This window comes from Pygocentrus nattereri, chromosome 9 (genome assembly GCF_015220715.1).
Source record: "Pygocentrus nattereri isolate fPygNat1 chromosome 9, fPygNat1.pri, whole genome shotgun sequence".
In the NCBI taxonomy this organism is placed as follows: domain Eukaryota; kingdom Metazoa; phylum Chordata; class Actinopteri; order Characiformes; family Serrasalmidae; genus Pygocentrus; species Pygocentrus nattereri.
Genome location: NC_051219.1, coordinates 45,637,437 through 45,655,505, shown reverse-complemented (window position 1 = coordinate 45,655,505; position 18,069 = coordinate 45,637,437).

The following is an 18,069-nucleotide window of genomic DNA, read 5'->3' as shown; positions in this document are numbered from 1 at the left end:
ACTCAGTTACTCAGTTACTCAGTTACTGTCCAGCACTGGGCATTTCACACTAAACCTCTCAGTGATTTTGCGGATGTTAACCATTCAGTTGTGCAGAACTTCTGTGGAATTCTCCTTTAGGTTGTCATTTCGTGACTAATGTAACTAAGCAGGGAGCAGTGAGTCATCTTAGATGTAGTCACTGCGCAAGACCTCCTCCAATAAATAACTGGACTAGTGGCAATAGATAAAGAGGAGTACTTAGTGCTGTGGAATCCAGACGCCTCCCTTTTTCCTCCTCCCTTTTCCTCCTGGATACGTGTGTAATATCCAGTTCCTCCTGCCTTTGGCAGCTGGTCTACCTTAATCACCTTTACTCACTGTTTGTCCACATGACTCATTACTTACGGCTTTGTAAGCATGACAGAGTTATCGTTAACCCTGCGGGCCTCGTCTGAGCCGAGGCCTTCATCTCTGATTGTGCTAGAAGAGCATAATATACTTAGACCGTATTCACTTGAAAAAAGGAAGGTTCTTCAAGGGTTCTTTAGTAAAGAAAATGGTTCTGTGTAGAACCATGAGCAGTCAAAGAACCCCTTGCATGATTAAAGGGTTCTTTGTATCAGGAAAGGGTTCTTCAGATTGAAGGAGAACGTGTTGTGTATGCTTCTTTATAGATCATTTTAGAAAATGGTTCTGTACAGCACCAAAAAAGGGTTCTTCTGTTGTGATGATGTCAAGCTCGTAATAAAAAGGAAGCCTTGTTGGTGCTATATAGAACTCCTTTCCAAAGGATTCGATACAGAACCATGTACAACACGTTCTCCGTCAATCCAAAGAACGTGTTCATGATGCAGAGAAAACTTTAATCATGCAGAGGGCTCCTTCAGAGCTCATGGTTCTATACAGAGCCATTTTCTTTACCAAAGAACTCTTGAAGAACCATCATTTTAAGGGTTTAGGGCAGAGGACCTTATAAAAAGGTGGACTGAACGAAAGAAAATAGTGATAAACGGAGAGAATAAATTGGAACGTGTGGCAGCACTTTGTGTGAATAGCCCACTGTAGATGCTCACCTCGCACGTAACTCACAATCAGTGAAACATCTACCAAACCTCATTTTCACTGTACTCTGTCCCCTCATCTTAACACTGACAGTATACTTCAAACGATGAAAGAACCGAATGGAGCCAAGCTACTGCCGAATTTGCTGTTGTAAATATACTTAAAAAGGACTTGGTGCGTGTCTCAGTACCACTTGAGGCACCAACCAGTGACCCTGACAACCATGTGGACCAATCAGAGTCAGGTGGAGCAAATAATGTGGTGATCAGGAATTGTGTTTGTTAGGTAGTGCACATCACACAATGCAAACCTTAACCCTAACCTTAACCTCAACCCAACCCTGAAACTAACTCTCACCCTGGTCCTAAACTCAGCTCGGTGCTAATCTTAACCTTAACCTCAACCCAACCCTGAAACTAACTCTCACCCTGGTCCTAAACTCAGCTTGGTGCTAATCTTAACCTTAACCTCAACCCAACCCTGAAACTAACTCTCACCCTGGTCCTAAACTCAGCTCGGTGCTAATCTTAACCTTAACCTCAACCCAAACCTGAAACTAACTCTCACCCTGGTCCTAAACTCAGCTCAGTGCTAATCTTAACCCTAACCTTAACCTCAACCCAAACCTGAAACTAACTCTCACCCTGGTCCTAAACTTAGCTCGGTGCTAATCTTAACCATAACCTTAACCTCAACTTAAAACTAAAACTAACTCTCACCCTGGTCCTAAACTTAGCTCGGTGCTAATCTTAACCTTAACCTCAACCCAAACCTGAAACTAACTCTCACCCTGGTCCTAAACTCAGCTCGGTGCTAATCTTAAACTTAACCTTAACCTCAACCCAAACCTGACACTAACTCTCACCCTGGTCCTAAACTTAGCTCGGTGCTAATCTTAACCATAACCTTAACCTCAACCCAAACCTGAAACTAACTCTCACCCTGGTCCTAAACTTAGCTTGGTGCTAATCTTAACCATAACCTTAACCTCAACTTAAAACTAAAACTAACTCTCACCCTGGTCCTAAACTTAGCTCGGTGCTAATCTTAACCATAACCTTAACCTCAACCCAAACCTGAAACTAACTCTCACCCTGGTCCTAAACTTAGCTTGGTGCTAATCTTAACCTTAACCTTAACCCAAACCTGAAACTAACTCTAACCCTGGTCCTAAACTCAGCTCGGTGCTAATCTTAACCCTAACCTTAACCTCAATTAAAACTAAAACTAACTCTAACCCTGGTCCTAAACTCAGCTCGGTGCTAATCTTAACCCTAACCTTAACCTCAATTAAAACTAAAACTAACTCTAACCCTGGTCCTAAACTCAGTTTGGTGCTAACCTTAACCCAAATTTTAACCTCAACTCAAAACCTAAAAACTACCCTAATCCTAGTCTTAAACCCTGCTAATAATCTTAATCCTAACTTTAACCCAAAACCCAAACCTAACCCTAACCCTAGTACTAAGTATAACCAGAACCTTAACCTCAACCTCAAAACTTAAACCCAGCATTAATCTTCATCCTTAACCTGAACCTATTCCTAACCCTGGTCCTGAACCTAACCCTGGTACAAATCCTAACCCTGATCAACGGATAACGATCAGATAGATCGTTAATCATTTTGGGGGCAGTCCAATTAAAGTGGAGCTGAGAGTTTATTAGCTTTTAAAGAAAAGATTCATGTTTAAAGACATTTAACATTCGTTTTCTGTTAAAAAGCCAATTTTCTTTACTAGAAACCTGAATGTTTATCAGTAACCCCCCCCCCCCCCCCCCACCACTTACAAAACAGCTACATTTTCTACTTTAATAGTTTAAATAAAAGTAAAAAACCTGCCAAACACACCAGAACATCAACGTGTTCTTTATCACAGGGACCTGAAGCGTCTGAGTATCTGAGGATAGCTGCGCTCACTAAATCCACCTGTTTGTATATTTTCTAAATCTGGTCTAATAAAACTGGTTTTATGTATTATTATAATAGTCCAAACTGGCTTTATGGGTTGTTGGACTCACATATTTCATGCACTGTATTTGTGTCTCTTGGCTCTGGAATGTGTGAACTCGGTAGCAGTTAACACCTCACTGTGATGGAGAGGGGGCTACCAGCTGACACGGGGTAAAACAGCACGGAGAAGCAGATTCGAGTAGTGCATGTTCTTGTATTCTTACAGCAATATCACCTTTCGGCTGCTCCCTTTAGGGGTCTCCACAGCGGATCATCTGCCTCCATCTTGCCCTATCCATTGCCTCCTCTACTTTCACACCAACCATCTCCATGTCCACCTTCACTACAACCATAAACCTTCTCTGAGGTCTACCTCTTCTCCTTCTACCCGGCAGCTCCATCTCCAACATTCTTTGCCCAATATATCCACTATTCCTCCTCAACACATGTCCAAACCATCTCAACCTGGCCTCTCTGGCTTTATCTCCAAACTGCTCCACCTTCACCGTCCCTCTGATCTGCTCATTTCTAATCTTTGCACCAATCACCAATCTCTCCTCTCTAGGGACACCATCTACCACCTCATCCATCTGACTCCAAAATTCCTCTTTCTCCTCTAACTGACAACCAACCTGTGGTGCATATGAACTGACCACATTCAAAATTACACCATCAACATCCAACTTCAGGCTCATGATCCTGTCTGACACTCTCTTTACATCCACAACACTTTTCCCAAGCTGTTCCTTTAGGATTATCCCTACTCCATTTCTCTTCCTCTCTACACCATGATAGAACAGTTTGAATCCACCTCCAATGTTCCTGGCCTTGCTTCCTTTCCATCTGGTCTCCTGAACACACAGAATATCTACCTTCCTTCTCTCCATCATGTCTGCAAGCTCTCTGCCTTTACCAGTCATTGTCCCTATGTTCAGAGTCTCTACTCTAACCTCCACACTCCTGCCTTTCCTTCTCTCTCGCTGCCGTCTAACCCGCCTTCCTCCTCTCCTCTTTGATGGTCTTCGACCTACAGTAGTCCAGTTTCCACTTGCACCCTGCTGGTCAACAGCACTGGAGGCGGTCATTGTTAACCCGGGCCTCGACCGATCCGGTATGGCAATCATATTTGTGATCCGCATGATAGTTTTGGCACAAGTTTTATGCCGGATGCCCTTCCTGACGCAACCCTCACCATTTATCCGGGCTTGGGACCAGAAGTACACAGAGTACACCCCTAATGGCTGTTTTACAGCAGTATCACCTGATATTTGTTGTGATTCACCCTGAAGGCTATTTTATGCCATAAAGTGCTGTAGCTGTATGGAAGTCAAAGAATCTCCTCCTGTATTGTTTTAATCACTGAGTGGATGAGTGGCTGTAATGTAGGACCGCTTTGAAGCATGTAAACAGCTCAGAGTGAGAGCTACCCAGGCTAAAGTACAGCCTCCACACGGTGGGGTTAGTTTAACGTGGTGTTACATCTAAGCCTCTTAAAGGGAACAATGAGAGATATCTCATACATACAGATACATCATCCTACATACATTTAAAACAATCCACTTTATGGATTTTCCTGTACACAGATTTCTGTGTTATAATGTATATATTTTATTTATTAAGGCTGTAAATCTTCCACCCATCCATCCATCCATCCATTATCTAAGCCGCTTCTCCCTCAGGGTCGCGGGGGGATGCTGGAGCCTATCCCAGCATGCGTCGGGCGGAAGGCAGGATACACCCTGGACAGGTCGCCAGTCCATCGCAGGGCAGACAGACACAGACAGTCACTCACACCTAGGGGTAATTTAACACGTCCAACTGGCCTGACTGCATGTCTTTGGACTGTGGGAGGAAACCGGAGAACACGGAGGAACCCCACACAGACACGGGGAGAACATGCAAACCCCACACAGAGAGGACCTGGTCACCCGGCCGGGGAATCGAACCCTCCTCGCTGTGAGGCGACAGCACTACCCACAACGCCACCGTGCCGCCGGCTGTAAATCTTGTTTCGTTGAAAAAACATAGAATTTTATTGAAATAATTGAATTTTGCACTGATTTACTATACTTTGGTGAATGTTACAATCAGCGCTGGACAGTAACTGAGTAACTGAGTAAATGTAATTAGTTTCTGTACTTTAGTATTTTTGGTGTATCTGTACTGAAGTTTCTCCGTTCTGGACTTTTTCCTTTCACTCCACTACATTTCAGAGTCTAATATCCGACTTTTTCCTCCTACATTTTGAGAAATCTGTGGTTCCTTTTGGTTTCTGTGTGTATAAAAACGTCACATGTCAAAACGAAAGAAGCGCAAAGCCAGAGCACCAATCAGGGCCCAGCGGTCACTTTGTTTAGAGCTGGTTTTGACCTGTTGGTCATACCGACCCAGTGCAGCACGCGGTTCAACGTCAGCGCAGCGGCGTAAAACTTTGGGAGAGTCTGTTCAACATAAATGATGAACTAACCTAACTTTGTGTAAATAGAGCTCAATATAGAAATATGTCCACATATGCAGTCGAGACTGACGCGGCTTTTTTCTGAATTTCTACAAACACCATTTCATTTTATAGTAAATGAGTTTGGGCTGGTTTATGTTTATGAACAGACGCCTACAGATCAACATAGTAAAGGAGCTCATCTGTGATCCTGAGTTTAAAGCCAGTTTTTATTCAACTTAAACTTGGAACTAAGTTGTAAATAAATCTGAAACTGAAACTTTGCTTGTGTGTAAAAAGTGATTTCAGAGCCACTCGGTTCTCCCTGATGGAAACTGTTTACCTTCAGTGTTTTGTGCTTCTGATCATTTTAATAGACGTCAGCGTCACTAATTAATGACCTTCTATTAAAAGACTGGTTTACCAAGAGAGACGCTGGAGGACTTTCACCTGAAATTAAATGGTGTTACATCTAAGCCTTTTAAAGGGAACAATGAGAGATATTCATAAATCCTCCTACATAATTTCAAAACAACTTTATTATTCCACTTTATTACATTTTTATGCACAGATTTATTAAAATGTGCTACAGATGTCATGTAAACAAAATATATTTACATTTTACTGGGCTGATATTTGCTTTTCTACTGTGTTGTAATGTACACCTTTTATCTATTAAGGCTGTAAATTGTCTGGTTCAAAAAAATATCGAATTTTATTGAAATAATTGTGCTTTGTACCGACTTACTAGACTTTTAGTGAATGTTACAAGCAGCCCTTACATTTACTACAGTTAACCCCGACTCTGTGTTTGGCTGAATTGCACATCAGTATGTCACTGTAGTCAGAAGAAAAAATAGTTTGACAGAAAAAGGGAAAAAACATACTTCAGTTTTAATGGAAGTCAATGGAACCAGACTTTTTTACACGTCATTTATGGCTTTTTCCTTTGGTGCATTCATCATGAAATTCACCCACAGTATAAAGAGCAACATGTGCTTTCAAATTATGTCCAAAACTGAAAAACGATAAAAATTGAGTTTTTTTTCTGATGTGCTGGAAATATGCTTTGTTCACTGTATGTGCTGGAAAGTTTATGTTTTCAGTTGTAGCAGGTTGAACAATAAATGTGTAGGTTGAAAATTGTTGTCTCCAAATAAAAAAAAACATGCTAAAAAAAAAGTATCGCTGTTTTTGTTGATTTGTATTTTTCTGTGAAGCTGCTATTTACACTGTGTGATAATTTCCTAATGAATGAACCAATAGAAATGCTCCAAAATCACTTACAATAAAACCTCTTTACATTAACTTACATTACGAGCTAAAAGCATTTTTACCTTCTCTTGTAAAGTTACTATTTTGGAGATGCAGCTTTTTCTTTGGACAGCGATATTCATCTTCCACAAATACTAATATTATTTAGCACATTGGAAACCACTGATCACATGATCTGGTTCTACATGGACAACGGTTTGTGGGGATTATATCTAGACCACACTCGTCATGAAAGAGTTAGAGATAATGTTTGATTTTCCAGTCTTCAGGGCTTCCATTAAACATCAGAAGTACCTACATGGGAGAGAGGACCTCTCCTCTCCTGCAGATGGACTGCCTCAAGACCACTTCAAAGAAAACATACTTTCAGATTAGCTCTGTCTACGAGCTCATAACCTCAATTTCCTCCACCGTGTGAAGTCCGGCCGTATACGTCCATCACAGCCGCATTCCACAGGCCTTATGTAAAGCCGTGTGCGTATAAATATTTTTGTTTTTGTGAAATAAATTACTATAACAGAAATATTATGAAAGAGTAAAGTACTGTATTTAAACCTTGACTGGAGGTACTGTACTCAGACCTGGGTGGGCTGCTCTTGTGCTTCTCTAAACGTACGTCATGTGACATTAGACTATCCTGAAGACCCCTTTTAACCTCTTAACAGGCCAGAGCTTTATTACACACGTCTATAACTGAAGAACAGCTCAGGTTGCACTGAAGTTGCTTTAGTCACTGAGTAATAAGTGATAATATGTAATAAACCCAGGGTTTTAGGGGGTTTTAACATTGAATTGTGGCAAATTATATCATACTGTAATAAACTATATTGTACTATATCACTGTTGTCGGAGGAAATTCTCGTATCTCCAAAACGGTAACTTTACAGGAGAAGGAAAAAACATACACTACTTTCAATGTAAGTCAATGGAACCAGACGTCTTTCCAAGTCATTTTTGGCCATTTACTTTGGTCCATCCTTCAGGAAATTGATACACGATATAAAGGCCAACGTGCATTTTCAAATGATGTCAAAAACTGAAAATCGAGAAAAATAGAGATACCAGGTTTTCTTCTGACAACGGCAATATGTTGTTATTGTGGTAGACAGATCAACATTAATAGCAGCAATAAAGAACAGAAATGATTTTCCATTTCATCCATGTTAAAATGGATCAGCGACACATTTACACGTCTGCGCTGCATAAACATTCAGTAACTTTAAGGGTAAAATGAGCAATATACGATGCCAATATCTCCAACCCTTAATCTAAGCCACAAGCATTTGGCTCAGGAAATTCCACTGCATATTCAGCAGGCTCTATTACTGATCTGGAAAAGAGAGGAATTCCACACAAATTGAAGAAGAAAAAAAAATGCTGCGCATTTCTGTGGCCTGAGGAAACACAAGGAAGCTTAATGGGTGTGTTTTTCAGAGACAGCCCTCCATCTCATAATAACACTGTTTGGCATGTTGACTTCATCGCGAGTGTACACGCAAACTGATGTGATAAAACATGCACAGGATTTGTGGCCTTGGCTGAACTGCACTGTCATAAACTGCATCTCTCCTTTTTCATGGCCAACAGTGCTGGGCGCAATCAGAGCTCACTTTTCAGTTATTTAACACAATATATACATTTTTTCAGTGTCAGGAAAACAAATGGACAGAAATTAAGCCTCAACAACTGCAATTTCATATTTTTCAGAATTCATTGTGTCCATTCTGTGTATTTTACTGCGGCTTTTGTTCTTGTCAGGGGACTTGCTTTCAGTTTTTGTGAGAAACCTGTAAAAGCCGATTTTTGCACACCTCCAAATTTTAGTCTTAGAAGTTAGTTCCATGTTCTCCTTCTTATAGTGTCAAACACAGTCAGTTATGTTGAGATCTGGACCCTGGGGTGGTCAGTCCACTGAACAACTTGACAAAACTTGAATTGTTTGGACAATACTTAAAGATTTTTAAAAATTTAAGAAGAATGATTAGTATAAACCTTTTGAAAAAGTATTGTTTGCACAAAAAAAATAAATTTGAAAGGGACACATCACGGGACACTGGGCTTCCTCACCTTTTAAAATAAATTTATGTAGCACATCAACATTTCCAAAGTTTCAAGTCGCTACTGCATACAATCCATATATTAAATCTAAGCTTCAAAAATGGCCTGTTATGAAAGTCATTGTTTGTGTGATGTCATGGAGACTAGATATTTAAGCAGTAGAAAGCAGAGGGAGTGAGTTATGGTGAAATACCATCCCGGCTGTGATCTGGTGTCCGTAGATCATCACAGCCGTGATGTTACTGGTGATAACTCCCTCCTCGAGTGCTCTACTGCTTTAATACAGCGGTTAAATAAATACAGTAAGAAATGAATAAACTGGCCGTGAACGCGGCTTTAATATGTTTTAATGTTCAGCTCCTTCCTCCTAATTAGAGCTCCTTAACGAGCAGCTCATTGCTACGTCAGAGTAACGAGCTCCGCCCACTCGCTGCTCAGCCGGCAGTTCGTTCTCCAGCTCCACACAGACCGACTGACAGTTTGGGAATTTAGTGTCGATCGTCTTCAGAATCGGACCAAATCGGCTGTCGGTGAGATGTGATCTTAACAGTGTCCGTTTCTGTTTGTGGCAAAGTAAGATGCATCCATCCTTCCATCCATCCATCCATCCATCCATCCATCCATCCATCCATCCATCCATCCATTATCTTCCGCTTCTCCGGGGTTTGGGTCGCGGGGGCATCCTAAGCAATGAGCAAACAAGCATCCTAAGCATCCTTAGCTGCCTCTGGTGTCCCACAGGCCAACCGTGCCCGGTAGGACTCCTTCTTCAGCTTGACGGCGTCTCTCACCTGGGGTGTCCACCACCGGGTTCGAGGATTAACGCCCCGACAGGCACCAACTACCTTACGGCCACAGCTACAGTCAGCCGCTTCCGCAATGGAGGAGCGGAACATGGCCCATTCTGAGTCAATGTCCCCCACCTCCCCCGATATCTGGTCAAAGTTCTGACGGAGGTGTGAGTTGAAGATCAATCTGACAGGTTCTTCTGCCAGATGTTCCCAGCAAATCCTCACTATACGTTTGGGCATGCCTGGTCTGACCAGCATCTTCCCCCAACACCTGATCCAACTCACCACCAGGTGGTGATCAGTTGACAGCTCAGCTCCTCTCTTTACCCGAGTGTCCAGTACACATGGCCGCAAGTCCGATGACACGACTACAAAGTCAATCATTGAACTGCAGCCTAGAGTGTCCTGGTGCCATGTGCACTTATGGACATCCTTGTGTTCAAACATGGTGTTCGTGATGGACAAACTGTGGTTTGCACAGGCGAGCCCCTCCCCCAGGCCTGGCCCCAGGGTGGGGCCCCGGTAACCCTGAGTAAGAAGTAAAAACGTTCAAATGGCTCGAGCGCCTCCTACAGCTGTCAGAGTCGTTACTTAGCAACGGCGTCTCAGTGGAGTGAGAGTGTTTGTGAAACACCAGTGATGTCATGGTGAAATATCAGCACAGTTAGAACACTGCTCAACCAATCAGCTCACGTGACCAGGGCCGACTGTTGAATAGTTACGTATATCAGATTAACCCCACCCATTATCATCATAAGGAATGTTTTAGACTGTTTTTGAATAAGGCACAATACAGGGAAGCCAATCAGAACAGAGCTCATTTACATATATCAGTCTTAGATGCTGTATGATCTGTCTTATATGCTATGTAAATATACAAATAGATATACTTCTGTTTTTACTCCCTTATATCTCACTCTAACTTATGTCTATTTTTATTTCTGCAATTATATGAGTTGCTACTGTAACAGTGAAATTTCCCTTCAGGATCAATGAAGTTTTATCTATCTATCTATCTATCTATCTATCTATCTATCTATCTATCTATCTATCTATCTATCTGTCTGTCTGTCTGTCTGTCTGTCTGTCTGTCTGTCTGTCTGTCTGTCTGTCAAAAGGCACATCAAAAAACAGGCTGTCTGTCGGCCTATCTAAGGGATAAGAAAGGTTAGACGGTTAAAGGTTAGTTAATTAGGACTTGATATTGATACAAACACCTCAAACATGTCTCAGGGAAAACAAGAACATATAAGGGAAAATTAACATAATGGCAAAACAGACTTATTTCCAATCAGCAACTTGTTACTATGCAGTTTGGGCAGGTACTATAAACTGAAAACTGCTGTTGTTTACAGGGTCTCCTAGGGAAAGGTAGGTATCTGTCTAGGGCCCCCGTGAGACAAGGGCCCCATGAAAATACCAATTAGATTCACTGTACATGTTGATATTAAATAACCTATTGCTGAGAAAATAAATAAATGATTACAAACATTCATTGTAGTGACTATTCTCGAATTATACAAATTGCAGCGATTATTTTCACATTCATTTCAATATAATCCCACCCCTCGGTCAAGGTTATAATGGATTATTCCATGCTGTTATGTATTGAACTTTTAGTGAAATGTTAATCATGAAGAATCACTGCTTAAAACAAATAAAAAAGTCTAGAACTAAGTTCAATAAACTCAAACTCAATTTGAGAAATATTAGATAGTTCGACTTGGTGTAAATTTGATTTCACCTGCCAAGATATGTGAAATATATATATATGTGTTTTTTTTCGCAGTGTGGACAGCTGTGCCACTAAGGAGCCCAGTCCAGGGGCCACATTCGTATCTTTTGCTTAGAGCCCCGAAATCCCTAAATGCGCCCCGTCTATAGTTGGTCTTTACTGTGATACATTTACATTTATGGCATTTTGCTGACGCTCTCATCCAGAGCGACTTACAATTTGAACATTTTTAATATACATGCAGGTGCTCTGGGTTCTACAGACGTACTGAAGATGCCCATCATGTACTCAGAAAAGCGTACAGTGATTTTATCACCTCCTCAAAAACATCTCGTCATATCGCCCACCTCTGGCAGAATCTCCAACCTGAGGACTCTGTGATGCTGCTGTCTGCCTCTGTGATATAAATCAATGACCACAAGACCTTGTCAAACCCCTCAGTGAGCTGGAAAGACACTTTTTTTACTACGTCATTTTACCATCGTGGACGAAGTACAAACCAGGTACTGAAAGTCGAGACCCCCAAGGTAAAATATCACTCCAGTAAAAGTCGAAGTTCCTCCCTTTAGACCTCCACTGGAGTAAAAGTACTAAAGTATTTACCTTCAAATGTACTTAAGTATAAAGTAAAAGTACTAAAAGAGTAATTCTGGCTCTGATGTCCTGTTATCATTTTTATAACCAGACTCTGAAGGTAAACATTTACTCAGTTACTCAGATCCTGTCCAGCACTGGTTCTTTGACATATAAATAGGGTTCTTCAGACGCATTTACAAAAATGACCATTCACTGGAAGGTTTATTAGGGAACCAAAAAAGTGGTTCTCCAGAGAACAACATCTTTGCTCTGTAACACTTTATTTGGATGGTCCACTGCAGATGCTTTATAAATATTCAGTATATCTTAAAGTATTATTCAACTAAAAATGCATTAAATTCAACTGAACTTCAAGTTCAGTGTGAAGGAGTTTATTAAATCTAACCTTACCTTAATCTCAAGGTAAAACCTACATCTACTCCTAACCCTAAAACTAACCATAATGCTGTTCATAATCAACCAAACCTCACCAGAAAGTGGGTCAGTGATTTAAGTGTCTGTAGAGCATCTAAAGGAGACCATCCAAGTAAAGTGTGGCCTTTGTTCTTAAGAGTGTAGATCATTTTACTTTCTTTCGTTTACTGAATGTTTATTAGCTCCATACCTTGCTTGTGAAAAGACTTCAGCAGGTCTTTTGGAGTTTGGGGGTGGGTTACCCCCCCCCCCCCCCCCCCCCCCCCCTCTGTGTAGTTTTCAAAGGGAGCCCCATTTATTTGGATAGAAAACATTTTGGAGGTGAAATCCAGGGAGGTTGAGTCCTCTGAGGTTTGACGGTGGTGGCGATAGGTGGGGGTGGGGGACTTTTGAATGGTACTGTCTTAAAAGTCAACGTGTGTATCTTAGGAAAACACACAGGCCTGCATGCAGACACACACACACACACACACATACACACACACAGACACACAGACACGCACACACACACACACACACACACACACACACACAGACAGACACACACAGACACACACACAGACAGACACACGCAGACACACACTCACACACACACACAGACAGACGCACACACACACACACACACACACACACACACAGACACACAGAAAGACACACGTGCACACACACAGACAGACACACACACACACACAGAAAGACACACGCACACACACACAGACACACGCACACACACACAGACAGACACACGCACACACACATGCACACACACAGATAGACACACGCACACACACACACACACCTACACATACATGCACACAGACACACGCACACATACAGAGACAGACACACACGCACACACACACAGACAGACACACACGCGCACAGACACACACACACACACGCACACAGACAGACACACAGATATACACATGTACACACAGACACACACACACATACAAACACGCACAGACAGACACACAGACATACACGCACAAACACACACAAACTCACACGCACACAGACAGACAGACACACACACACACACACACACACACCTAAACATACAGCGCACGCACACGCACCCACACAGACACACACGTACAATCACATACATGCACACACAGATACACACATAAACACGCACACACACACACACACACACACACACACACACATGCACGTATACACACACACGCTTAACTATGCAAAAAAATGGTATCCAAGAAAAACACAAACCCAAACCCTAATGGTCCTATAATGGAATCCCATTTACGGTGCTTTACTAAGGACCTAATATGTTGTTTGCTTTATGAGGAAATCCCGGCAAAGACAATCAGTTTGAAGTCGGTCACTTAGACTTTATGAAAAACACTTTATTAAACACGTCTACATTAAATCACATCACAGTCGCTTTTTCCAGTGTGTGTTATTTGGTTCGATAGCAAACTAAAGCTATTTGAATGCTGTAAAGGTATTTAGTAAGAGCATTTTGCAGTACACTCTTAAGAAATATGTTTTTTTCAAGGGTTCTTCAGTGAAGGCAATGGTTCTCTACAGAACCACTTCAAGCTTGAACGGTTCTTTGTGTGGTGAAATTGTTCTTCAGATTCATGGAGAAACAGAACAACTGAAGAAAAGTGACCATCAGTAACGGCGAGAAACCAAGTGGGAATAAAAAAAAAAGATTTCCAAGATTTACTGTAAATATATGCTAAATGTATTGTGAATATGGTACTTGTGTATTTAAAGGAAAACGTTACTGAATACTTCACAACTTCAGCCATCACAGCTTTTTCAAAGTATTTTGCCCAACACTGTTTATCATTACACCTTAGATCTCTTGTATTCTCTGTGTGTGTTCTCTGGCATTTACTGGACTGTTACGGCTGCAACTCCCATTGTGGCCTTATCATGACGGTGAGGAGAACAAGGAGCTCTTTTGGTGAACTTCTTACGCTCCGAAACACACAGTGCAAAACTCCTGCTCCTTTATCGATGCATCGTCACCTTGGTATTTTGCGACGTCCTAAATATTGTCATCGGGGTCTTGGTCGGACTTTTAACTATTATCAGCATCCCAACAATATTCCCTCACTCTGGGCATCATACCGCCGTAAATCTTCCCAGGCAACGGCGGGCTCAGCTGATCACGTAAACAACCGGAACCTATGATACGTATCTACAACATCTCTACACGCCCCGAGCACTGATCATACTCATGTTCATTCCTTAAATAATAAGGCAACGTTTGTCGCTGATACTATCCTGGAACATGACATTGACCTGCTCTGACTCACGGAAACCTGGCAGCGGCCTAATGAGTATTTCTCGCTCAGTCAGACTCTCCCTGCACGTTATCAGTACGCGGATAAACCTCGTTTAACTGGACGAGGCGGAGGACTTGCAGTGGTGTATAGATCTGGCCTTAAAGTTAAAACAGTTTCAATCCCAAATGTGACCGTTTGAGTGTTTGGCACTGTTGGTCTCTACTGGTAAACCTGTATTGGTTTTGCTCATCATCCCCCAAAAACTTCATCTGTTTTTATGGCTGAATTGTCCGAGCTAATTTCCGCTCTTATTCCTGTTTATTCTGATCTGTTGCTGCTTGGTGACTTTAATATTCATGTCAATTCTAAAGAATTTCTTAATGTTTACAGAGTTTTGGTATCACAGCATGCGGATGTTCCTACTCATAACAAGGGCCACACTTTGGACATTGTTTGCTCTCTGGGAAAAACCCCTTTTAATGTGAAAGGCATTGATCTGTGCGTATCTGACCATAAAGGGATGCTCTTTGATTTTTCGCTATCATGTCAACAGCGAGGGCACCGCCAATCACGCCAGTTAAAAATATCAGTCCTCCTGCTGTTATGGAGATGCTCAGTCAGAGTCCGGTACCTGATTGTTTAGATCCTGATCTGCTAGTGACCCATTACGACGAAACACTGTCGCATATTTTAAATCACCTGGCACCTCTAAGAACACCTTGGCTACCTTTTCTCAGCCTGCTCCCTGGTGTACCGCTGAGCTGCGCAAGCTGAAAGCTGTTGGTCGTCAGCTTGAACGTCTTGCTAACAGAACTGGCCTGACTGTGCGTGCCCTTGCTTACAGGGATCATGTTTTGTTTTATAAGGAAAAACTACACTATATTATTCTAATGTTATTCATGGTGCCCACGGTAACCCTAGAGCTCTCTTTTCAACGATCAATGAGTTATTGAGCCCTGTGAAAAGGTCCCCATGGTTCCCTCGGCTGAACTCTGCTCTCGGTTCATGAACTTTTTCAATCATAAAATACACACAATTTACTTTCAGCCTACGGCAGCTACCCCAGACACTCCACAACCATTTTCTCAGGTCAGCAGCAGTTATTTTTCTATGTTCAATACTGTAAACCAACAGTATGTTTCACAGATTATTAATACCTCAAGGGCAACTACATGTCAATTAGACCCCTTGCCAACGCAGCAGGTGAAAGCCTGTTCGCCATTTATAGATAGATAGATAGATAGATAGATAGATAGATAGATAGATAGATAGATAGATAGACAGACAGATACTTTATTGATCCCGAAGGAAATTTAGGAATTTTATCTGTCCTCTTATTACCAGGGTTATCAATGCTTCACTTAGCTCAGGAATAGCTCAGCTATTACTCCAGTTCTCAAGAAGCCTGGCTTAGATCCTGAGACTCTCGCAAATTATAGGCCCACCTCTAATCTCACCTTCCTTGCTAAACTGTTGGAGCGTACAGTAGCTGCTCAGTTAACAGAACATATTGTATCATGTGATCTGTTTGAGGTCTTCCAATCAGGATTTAGGAGGAATCACAGCACAGAAACTGCTCTTGTTAGGGTTGTCAATGATTTGCTGATGTCAGCCGACCAAGGACTGCGGAGTCTGCTTGTCCTGTTGGACCTCACTGCAGCATTTGATACAGTGTGTCATAGCCTTTTACTAACTCGTCTCAAAAATATATTTGGCATAACTGGTACTGCAGTGGCTTGGCTCCAATCATATCTTTCATTTCATCATATGAAATGAAAATCATGTCAATTGCCATCAACATACTGCTGTAAGGCGAAAGCTGAGGGCCCTCCAAAACATGCAGACAATGCATTTTATGGCTACTGTGAGGAGTGGATAAACATTATAAAGGTATCTGATATTTCCAAGTGATTAATGAGGATTTTGTCAATGAAATTTAAGCATAAAATGTGCACGTAGCTGTGGTGGGCAGCCTGAGAATGAACCTATACGCTGGAGCGGGCCCAAGAGCTCACAGGGCGTTTTAAGCACATTAATAGAGATTTAGAGTGTTGACTGGTGAACAATAAGGCTCAATCTGGGTCCCCAGCGTGCTGTTAGATGCGGGAGGTCCCACACAGACTAAGGAATGTCTAAAGTGGGTTTTTGACTGCAGTTTGTTCAGCTTTGAAGAATCGAGGCACTATTTCTTCTGTATGAACGTGATGACAGTCGTGATGGATTGATGTAACAGACCCTCTTTAAATGGCCCGCCCATGTTACGAAACACGAACCATGTGGTAATATGGGCAGCCCTCATTACGCGGCTTAAGAGACGACAGCGCTGATTTGATTTCGTTTGTCTTAACCTAGAAGCTCACAGCAGGTTTGATGTCCGGATTCGTTTCTTTGCTCTTAAAGTAACTCTTAGTTATCGCACACATGGTGAGCCATTAAACGAAGGCAGCTCAGAAACTCAAATCATGTAAGTCTTGACGTGTGAATGTGCCTGGCTTTCATTGCCTGCGCAGAGCTTGAGGGCATCTGCTGAGGCATTATTTATTTCCTACAGGTGTAGGAATAATTTACACTCCCAGACTCCGCTATATGACCTCCATCCATCATCTTCAGCTTCAGATCTTTAAAGACGAACCCACTTGTCTTGGGGTTCAATTGATTGTTTGTTTTTCTGTTGTTTGTTTGTCTTCTTGCCACCACACGTCATTCAAAAGCATCTTCAAAGCGTTTCTGCAACTGTTGGAAACAGGCCTTGATTTTTACTACCTGTTTTGTGTGTGTGTGTGTGTGTGTATGTGTTTTTCACAGTTATAGTCGAAATTAATTCACATTTTATCTTCCCATGCATAAAGCCGTGGCCCACATTATGGTCATGCAGTATTTTGATTTATACAGGATGTCACCAGCGGGGCGCCGTACTTTGCACCTCTCTTGGCCTGATGACTCCTACTGATTTACTGCCGCTGCCGTTCTCACTGCAGGTTTGTTGTGAGGAGGCTTCCCTTGATGTATTATTAGCTGAACTTGATGATTAAATGAAAGGCATGTCAGTCAGTATTTTGCAAATGGTCAGTTTTTCACCCATCACTGTAGATAGTTAGGAGTAACTCAGTCCATTAATGCAGAATTGAATGAATGTATGCAATCTTAAGTGTGGACGTATGGAGAATATCACAATGAACTTCAATTCCTATAACTGGAACTATCTGCGTCATAGGAATGAAATAAGTATGGGGGCATTTTACCTGCAGAGTCTGTCATTCAAAAGCATCTTCAAAGCGTTTCTCTAACTGTTGGAAAAAGATCTTGGTTTTTACTGCCTGTTGTGTGTGTGTGTGTGTGTGTGTGTGTGTGTGTGCGTGTGTGCGCGTTTTACACAATTACGGTTGAAATGAACTTACGTTTTAACTTGTATTGAAGCTTGTAGACATGATTCTACTTGAGTTGGCAAAGCCTTTGGACTTCTGGGGCCACCTGAGCATCTGGACCCCCCACTGTTCGTG